This window comes from Ostrea edulis, chromosome 6 (genome assembly GCF_947568905.1).
Source record: "Ostrea edulis chromosome 6, xbOstEdul1.1, whole genome shotgun sequence".
Classification (NCBI taxonomy): Eukaryota; Metazoa; Mollusca; class Bivalvia; order Ostreida; family Ostreidae; genus Ostrea; species Ostrea edulis.
The window spans coordinates 7,782,708-7,792,374 of record NC_079169.1 but is presented as its reverse complement, the minus strand read 5'-3'; the positions used below and the strand labels follow the sequence as shown (position 1 = coordinate 7,792,374).

Genomic DNA, 9,667 nt, shown 5'->3' with positions numbered 1-9,667 from the left:
ACCTCGAGCTCAGAATTAAGAGTCATCAGGGGACACCATCGGGTCTAGATTTTAAATTCTTTAATCCAATTCTATAAATATGGCAACAAAATATTAATGATCACAACTTGATTATCGTTTTTCATTTCAAAATCCCAGTGCAACTTCACAAATGAAAAATATGAATATCTTACTTTCTGTGTTGAACGTTGCTTAAGTGAATATGTCGTTGTGTAACTATATTTACAATGAATAAATTAGACTCAATAACATCAATTAATCATTTAGTATATATATTAAGATCACGAAAACATGTTTTTTCACAAACCATAATTATTTTGATTATTTCTGGACAATTGTCGATTTTGATAAACATGTATTTGTACATGCGCAAGCTGATACCCCCCCCCCCCCCCCCTTTCGAGCGAATGGCCACGTGCTACCCTGTTAGGTTCCACTCTGTGGTTATTTAACTCCTGGTGCAATCAAGAGATCGCTGTCTTTTCCGTCGAGAAAAAGAAAAACTTCCGATTGGCTCCGGTGACGTTGTGCATGCGCAAGCTGACTTTCCCCATACCATCCGATTTAACCTCGCTTATGTATTTTCTACGTGGACCTCAGGGTTCACGCGGTAGCAGAGATCTCTTGTCATTTTAAGCGTTTACACGATGTAGAACCCTCCCTGTTACGGCATTCAGTATCATGCATAGGTCGAAATTAAGATAGACTACCCAACAGACCTATCTTTGGGGAATGACACTTGACCTACAACTGGTGCCGTTTCTATAGTGATGGTCTTTCTTGTTAAACAACAAACTAAAAGTAAAAATAATTAACTAAATAAATAAAGTAAAATAAAAAGAAATATGATGCAGTTAATCACAAAGGCCACACTGTTGTGACCTTGTAGTAAGTACACAACAATGTATATCTACGTTTGTTACAAATGTAATTTTTGTCGTGAGAAACCTGTATATGGATTGTGTGAACTAGACTATAATATCATACAACTCATGAAATATATGCCTAAAGTACTAAACTAAATCTAGCATTTATCATTGTGTCCATTTATTTTCTAAGCACATGTAAGTAGTGGGGGTATACATCATTTCTAGAGGTCACCATTTTCAAGATTTGAAGATTCAAATGTTTTACGTATGAAGTTTACATCATTATCCATTTCATCATAGTGGTTTCATCGAGAAGCATAGACGGATTTAGGTGGCAGCCCCCCCCCCCCCCCCCCCCCCCCATTTGATCTGATCCCTTATTAATCTTACAGTATAAAATCTCGTGAAACCATTGGCTCCACGGCCCACAGTGTCATACCTCTAAAGTGTGTTCCATTTATTGTCCATTTTCCAATTATTTAACTTTAAGATTTCTTTTTTAAAATCTTTTTATTTTGATTTATAGACACCCCTTTGTAAAGTCCCGGGTCTTCCGCTGAGAAAAAGATACGGCAGTGGGTTTAATGGATAAATAATAAGCAAACATTTTACATGTATTATAGAGAGGTGTGAGTAAGATGAATAGAACACTTTAATGCAACACCTATACGCCACGAAGGCATAGACATCCCCATTCTTATACTCCAACGTATACTCAAATATACCTATCATCTGTTTGTCATGGAGAGATTCCAAGTATCTCTGTTAATGAATTACCTCGAACGAGTCTGTGTATATGTTTTGATTTGAATCAAGGAAGCTATGACATGTCAGCATTGTGCAATGTCTACGAAATGTTAATCAAAAATACAAAGTTCTAGTGTTTCATTTTATTATCTCTTTATCGACACAACAATCATATTTTCCAGAATTCTGACATTTTAAAGGATTCATTGTAGAGCGAAAAAGTGATTTATAAACAACTTTTTCTTTCACGTGAATAACACGTGATATCAAATAATGCACTCTCTGGTGCGCACGTGAAATGTCGCATTTTGGTAATAACGGTGCCCATTATGTCAGTAGAATTCACCATCCAAAAGCTTCTTTTCGAACAAATAAATGAAAGGTTATGTTTACTGAGTATTCATTTAATGATTAATTTAATAATCCACCAGTCCACTGCACCATACCACGTTAACCTTTGAAAAATTCAACAAGAGTATGCAGCAAACACGCCAGATTGGAAAACCATTGCTTGTATACTATTCTATGTAAAACTTATACGGTACCAATTTTGATGCACCAGATGCACATTTCGACAAATAATGTCTCTTCAGTGATGCTCAACCGAAATGTTTGATTGAAATTTGATGGCACACTTGTAATCAGTGATTGATTGATTGTATTTTGTTTAATGTCCCTCTCGAGAATCTTTCTCTCATATGGAGACGTTTCCATTGCCGGTGAAGGGTTGTAAAATTTAGGCCTAGGCTCGGCGCTTATGGCCATTGAGCAGGAAGAGATCTTTATCGTGCCACATACATATAGATGTAACTGTATAATCCAAGAAATGACATCGGTCCTATAGATATCAGTAACTGTGTACAAATGATCTCATGAGACACACCATTCTTAAAGACATAAATAGAAAAACGTTTCATTGTAAGAATAAAACTTATATAATATTGCTAGGTAAGATGATGAATTCTGCAGCATTTTACTGTTGTTTCCTCTCGAATACTTTTAAGTCTATGAGTTATGCTTTGCTTTGGTGTTCAGCATGTGTATAGATATATAGACTAAACTAACAGGGATGGAGATGAGAGTGCTCAGACGATAGTTTAAGGTACACAGGACAGGATAAGACTCCCTCCCCCAAAACAAGGAATAAGATAGTTTGTGTTTGTCTCTATGTGTGTATACATATAGTATTCTCTACTACTTATTATTATTCTATTCATTTATAAAGCGCAAAATTACATATAGTCTCTATGCGCTGTACAATGTTTGTGCTAATAATCAATGACAATATATCAATAAAAGACCTGCAAAAGCTATAAAGTAAATGATAAAACAATAGAAAGACTTCAAATAAAACATGGTAGTAAGATAATGATGCATTAATGCATTAGCACTGTAATTGAATTAATCATCGAAGTCATCATACCCCATCAATGATAAGGTTTACATTCTTAATGTGGCCTTCAACTCAACTTGTCCTTTAGAAACATCGGCGACGTTTTATCTATTAACAATATTCAGTTTCGTTCATGCAATATACAAGTATCTAAGTCAACTCAAAATAAAACATCTGCTTCCTATTTTGATATTTTACTGAACGTAAACGTTAACGGTAAACTAACAACTCAACTTTATGACAAATTGGATGACTCAAGCTTCCCCGTCGTCATCCTCTCGTATTTAGCAATATTACATTCTCACCTACATGTACATATGGTTTTTCGATTCGCGAGAGTATGTTCTGCAAATGATCAATTTCAAACCGAGGCAAGCTACTGACACGTATCATACATTGGTTTCAACAATCTCGATTAAAATCAACATTTTGCAAACTATGGTCGTTATAATGTTCTTATTTAAGTACAACCTGTGATTAGATTGAATGCTGTGTAACATGTTTCAGACCAATTGGCATGCCATTCTTTACATACCGATTTTAACTACGGATTATTCCATCGAGATATAGGGCTCAGGGCTGGTGTGACCGGTTAACAAGGATGCTCACTCCTCTCAGGCAGCTGATCCCAGCTCTGGTGTGTCCAGGTGTCCATGTTTGCCCGTCTCCCAGAGTTGTATTTATAGGATTTATGAAATTAATCACTGTTCGTTATTTTCACTGTTAGGTATAGTGGCAATTTAATGTTTTACAATGTACATATTAAATCTCTCTTTAAATTACACATACCACTTCCAGTCTCTACAAAAATATGGTGATAGTGCCAACTTTGATCTTTAAAAAAACCCACCAAATATTTATTGATAACATAAAGATTCCAAAACGATTAACTTTCCGCAAATACCTACATGTATGTACGAATCGTTTTGCAAGAGTTGTCCTCCGTGCAGCCATTCCGACAATTTATTGCATACCGCTCCTTCGTACATATTGATGAAAATTGTATTATCCATGCTACATTTATATGACTAAGTTGATTGGTCACTACAGTTTGTAATCAAACGCTGCTTTTCCAGTATTTTATTTTTACATTATTAGAGTAAAGCATGCAAGAATGCAGTTTGTCGTCTCTCATGTCATTAAGGGTTGTCTGTGATGGACACGACTTACAATGCAACTGCTAAAAAAATCCAGCTTCTAAAAAAAATGTTTTGTCATGTCACATTCCGGGACTATTTCTTCCGATAGAGTAACAGTCGATCCCTTGAAAATCCCGGAGTGTCGCACATCATCAGCCAATCGCTCATTACCACACCTGTTTCACATTTCGATACCCACCGTAGGTTTATTGAACAAACGGGAAAACCCGGGGTTTTTTTTTTCCAGCTAACATTGATATATTTCTATTAATAATTTCTGTCGTGTCTTGTACATCAGTTCTTATCAAACTTCGAGTTCCGCGATTCTTATATTAGACAACTATAGGAATTGTCTTTTTAAGATATGTATAACGTATATACATGGAGAAAATGATATACCCCCGTGTACCAAACAGAAAGTCTCAATTTTACCTTTTGATCAGATCGACTTAAGAGTGTCATCTCATGGAGAAAAACAAGAATTCCATCTCTTTCTGCCAAAGACGAACGACGGCGGTCATTTGTTACAACTCCTTGTTTATTGACAATACTTGAATTTCAAATTTCAGCAAATCTAACTTCAATATTACACAATCGATTTTGAATTTATTAAGTTTGATTTCTGTCATTGCAATTATAAAGAAATATGTGTAAGTTATCAACTTTAAAGATATGAAAATTGGTTTTCACAAAATCCTTACACCTGATTTCTAAGTACAATATATATCACCTTTGTTAGAAAACTAAAACATTTGAAGTGATATGATTGATATATATTAATCACTTTCTAGATGAACTAAAAGACTTAGCGTTTCGTAACTTTTTTATTGTTTGGGAAATGTCTCCCTCATAATATAAACATATTTCTATCATTCGAGTGATTATCATTCTTCAATAATACACCATTGCATTCCTAATGAGAAGTCTTCGGAAGAAATTATGTCATAGTGCAGTCCAGAGAGTTCCACACCTAGCATTGTTTTGTCATACCTGTGCTAGTCGGCCGTTCTGAAACACCTGTGCCCTGCAATACGAGTGTTCCTGACCAACTTATTGGTATATTTCGTATCCAGGTAGCTCATCCTTCAGTAGACTCATACACTATTTTACATCTAGGTCACGAATTCTAAACACTCCTCCACCAGCCATGTCGACACTTACTGACCATATCATGAAATCATACGCATATCCGAATTTTAGTTGACGTCTTCTAACCTACCAAAATAAGAACTCAAAAACATATTTCGTGTTTTCGCCTCTTTCTTTTTTCGTTTGATGTTGAGGTTACAAGCATTTGTAGGTGTATTACATATGAGGATTAACATATATCTTTTTATGACGTCACAATTTCAAGGATATACATGTTCATTTATCAAAGATTATCAAGTTGTTTGCTATATTTGACACTGAAGTGTGATCAATTCTTTAAATAAAAACAACAGGTGATATTCATGGATCAAATTACTATTCTACCGAAGTTTGCTGTCCGTGTTAATCATACACTATGATAAATTTATTACCTTAAAACAAGAAAGCTAATGGGAGGTGCACGCATAATTTATTTTACAACCAAAGCTGACATATTGAAATAGGCTGGCTATATAAGGCTCGTCAACACGGCGTGAAGTCAGTTTAACAAGATCAATGCCAGCGAGGGGACGTGTCTAGTGAAAAACGACAAACGAAACACATTGTTTTCTAACACTGAAACACAAACATTATTCGTGCATTGAGGATTTGTAGTTCAGACGAAGTGTTTACTGTATAATACCGTGTGCAAATATCCCAAGTAAATAAGAGACGTTTATATCAGTGCACTTTTGAGATATATAGATAACATTAACAAACAGTTGAATACTTTGGAGAATTAAATACATTCTTGAAATTGCATCGTCAATGTATAAATCTGCGATGTAGGACATAGAAAAGACCAGTCGGTATGTTGATGAGTTGAGGAAACTTTCCAGTGACAGTCAAATATTATCATAATGCATGATAGAGCCATGTCTTGTTTTGGTTCAGCGTGTGAGGACAAGTTCAGTTGTTACCAGTCAGTAGAGGAGGCCAAGAAGGCAAAACAGAGGAACAAGCAAATCAGCCGACTGCTGAAACACCACCAGAAGGAGGAACTGAAGCGCCTGAAAATTTTGCTGCTAGGTAAGAATTAGGTCTCATCCTGTCTCTTTCAAGAAATCTTTGGGTTCACAATCTGTAACGATAAATAACGATTGTGTCTAGGATAATTGAGTTATTGTGACCCCTTCTGATTTACAACTTTCATTGCATTTTGTATAAAAAAAATATTTTAATTGTACACTGTATATACAATGTACATATTAATTTGAAGAATTGTTTACATTATGATATTAGTCAACTTAAACAAAAATTTAAGTTTTACGAATCAATCACTGTGAACTTTTTATAGGTACAGGCGAATCCGGCAAGACCACCATCACAAAACAGATGAGGATTATTCACATCAATGGATTTGATATGAGGTAACTTGTAATCCATTATCTTGTGGTCGCTCTAATCCTACCAACTCGCTGTGTCTTTATATCGAATTTCCAGCATTTTCTTTTCCATATTGATCAAATGTTCATTCTTATTTTGAAGTCGAACACTTCTTTGAAGTAAAATAATTACTTTTTCAGAGAACGAGTGGAGAAAATCTATGATATCAGAAAGAATATCAAAGAATCCATTGTTGTTTTACTATCAGCCATGCATCAGTTGGATATTCCTTTGGAAAAGGAAGAAAGCGGGAAAAGCCGAGAATTCATATTGAAAGAAGCAGGAAATCCAGACATTCACAGAACAAATGTAAGTTTGCATTTGTGGATAAGAGACAAATCAAATTATAGCGATAATCTGATATAGCTGGGAGGATGGTTGATACGAATTGCTAAGTGATGTATTCAAACTTTTAATAGGAATTCCTCGACCATTGTGAAACGTTGTGGGAAGACCCAGGAGTCCAGAAATGTTACAGTAGATCACACGAGTTCCACCTGATAGACTGTGCTAAATAGTAAGGAAGATTTTATCAATCAAATTATATCATAAGTATACTTTCACCTCATACAAGTTTATTTTTAATCAATACAAGCACATTTCGTTTACGAATCTCGTGTTTACTTTCAGTTTTCTGGACAAACTTCATGAAATAAGAAGTCCCGCCTATGTTCCTTCCGATCAAGACATTCTTAGGTGTCGAAGTGTAACGACGTCAATCCAAAATATTGAATTCGATGTTCCCGATGGAGGTCACCAAGTGAAGTTTAACGTTTACGATGTTGGAGGACAACAAGGAGAAAGAAAAAAGTGGATCCAAGTGTTTGACAGTGTGACAGCCATTCTCTTCGTTGTGGATTGTAGCAGTTTCGACCAAACACTTCGTGAAGATCCAACAAAGAACAGACTTCTGGAAGCCTTAGAGAACTTTGACCAAGTCTGGAACAATCGATTTCTGAAATACGTGTCAGTACTCCTCTTCATCAACAAAATTGATGTTTTGGCGGAAAAGATTGCCCGAGGACGCGATATTGCTGAACTCACTAAAATGTACCCGGATGTGTTTCCGGATTTTGACCAGTTTACGCCGTCAGAGATGGAGAGGAATCAGTTCCTGGAGGCTTTTCCAAGTTTAGACAATGACCTTCGGAAAAAATCAAGAGCAGCACGAACTGATGTCCATCCAGACACTATCAAAACAGCTGTTTACATAAAACATCTCTTTATGGTAAGCAGTAACTGTCACCAAACTTGTCGTGTAATTTGTATTTAAGATAAGTTCGTACATGTAACACAGAAAGATAACGTAGACGTTTGTTTCATATACCATTTTGATTTTTCTACATGAAAAATATTTCTTTTCCAGAGAATCGTGAAAGGAGAACTGAATTTAAAAAAGCGAATTACTCAACATAACAAGGACTGGCATGATGAGCACAGTTGTGAATACTACTACACATGTGCAATTGACACTGACAACGTCCAACGTGTCCTGAATGGCTGTCGGACCCTCATCATCCAAAACCATTTGAGGCGATTCGGCATTATCTGAATTGATTATAGTGCCGCGGATTCTGACTATTGTTCTGCACACAATGAGCCAATGAACATTGCTGCATGAGATACAGTTTGCAAGCTCAAAGTGCATACAATTTTGCTAAAACTATCTCCTGAACACACTGGCGATAGAAAGTCATTTATTTGTCGCAATGTCATGATTGTTTCCTACTTTTTAAAAGTGGTCAAACTAATTTATTTATTTATCTAAATTGATCCATATACATTCTATATTTTTTTTTATAACTGTCATTGTATTTAAACTTTACACTTATATTGTTTGAAATAAAATTACATGAAACAAATATCTGGTATCAAATTAGTTTAAAGGAAAACGAAGCAATAATTATCTTTATACATTAATGGATTAATTAGTTGACAATCAGCACGGACGTACTGTACTATAGGTTAACAACAATTCTGATTACAAAATATTGTATATTGGTTAACGTCCCACTAGAGAATTTTTCACTCACATGGAGACGTCACCATAGCCGATGAAAGGCTGCAAAATTTAAGACTATGCTCGGCGCTTACGGCCTTTGAGCAGGGAGAGATCTTTATCGTGCCATAACTGTTGTGACACGGTACCTCAGTTTTTTTGCGGTCTCATCCGAAGGACCTCCTCATTTAGTCACCTCTAACGACAAGTAAGAGGTACTGAGGACCTATTCTAATCCGGAATCCCACGGGGTGATCACGAAACGTATGACACCACACACTGGGTGTATTGGAAACTATCAATAACATTGGAAGATGTAATTACGAAGATCTTATTATATACCTCATATAAAATTCATCTTTCACGCAATGGTGATTGTAGCATTAAACTTCCTGACCAATAAAGCTCAGGTCTGGAGATCAGAAAATAAAAACAGATGTTAAACCAATATTTCTGCTGAGTATAATATTTGATTAGGATTTTTCACCTGCAATTTATTGAAACATTGAATCGCACTTGAAATGACAATATATCACAGATCAATTAATATTAATAGGGTTTAGAACTAATAAAGCAATGCTCAGCTGATGTACACTGAGTCGGGTGTTTCTCGTTCCTTTCCCTGAATGATAAGGGGGAAAGTGTTTACAATTAAAGCGACATGTGAAGTATTGCATAGGCGGAATCAGAAGGGGTCGTCCCTTCATTTGGCACCAGCTCCCCTTAACCACACAGTATTAAAATTAAAAATAAAACAGTATGAAAAACACTTGTGTTCCATTAATTTTCGAAGTATTCAATTTTTATATACATGTAATTTACATGGACACACACACCTTCTTTCGTAAAATCCTGAATCTGCCACTTTGATACATTCTTTGGCTACTCTAATATTTAACGTTGACCCTTGATTAACTTGTGGTAATCCTCAAATATTTACAAGGTGGGGGAAATAATGGTGCAATGACATTGTATTCAGTAGAAAAACTGAAGTCATCATATGGAG

General features: G+C 35.6%; 1 pseudogene; it reads left to right on the top strand.

The window, feature by feature from the left end:
* Nucleotides 1-5,649: 5,649 nt before the first annotated feature.
* Nucleotides 5,650-8,524, top strand: LOC125646095 (guanine nucleotide-binding protein G(s) subunit alpha-like; annotated as a pseudogene).
* Nucleotides 8,525-9,667: the final 1,143 nt, after the last annotated feature.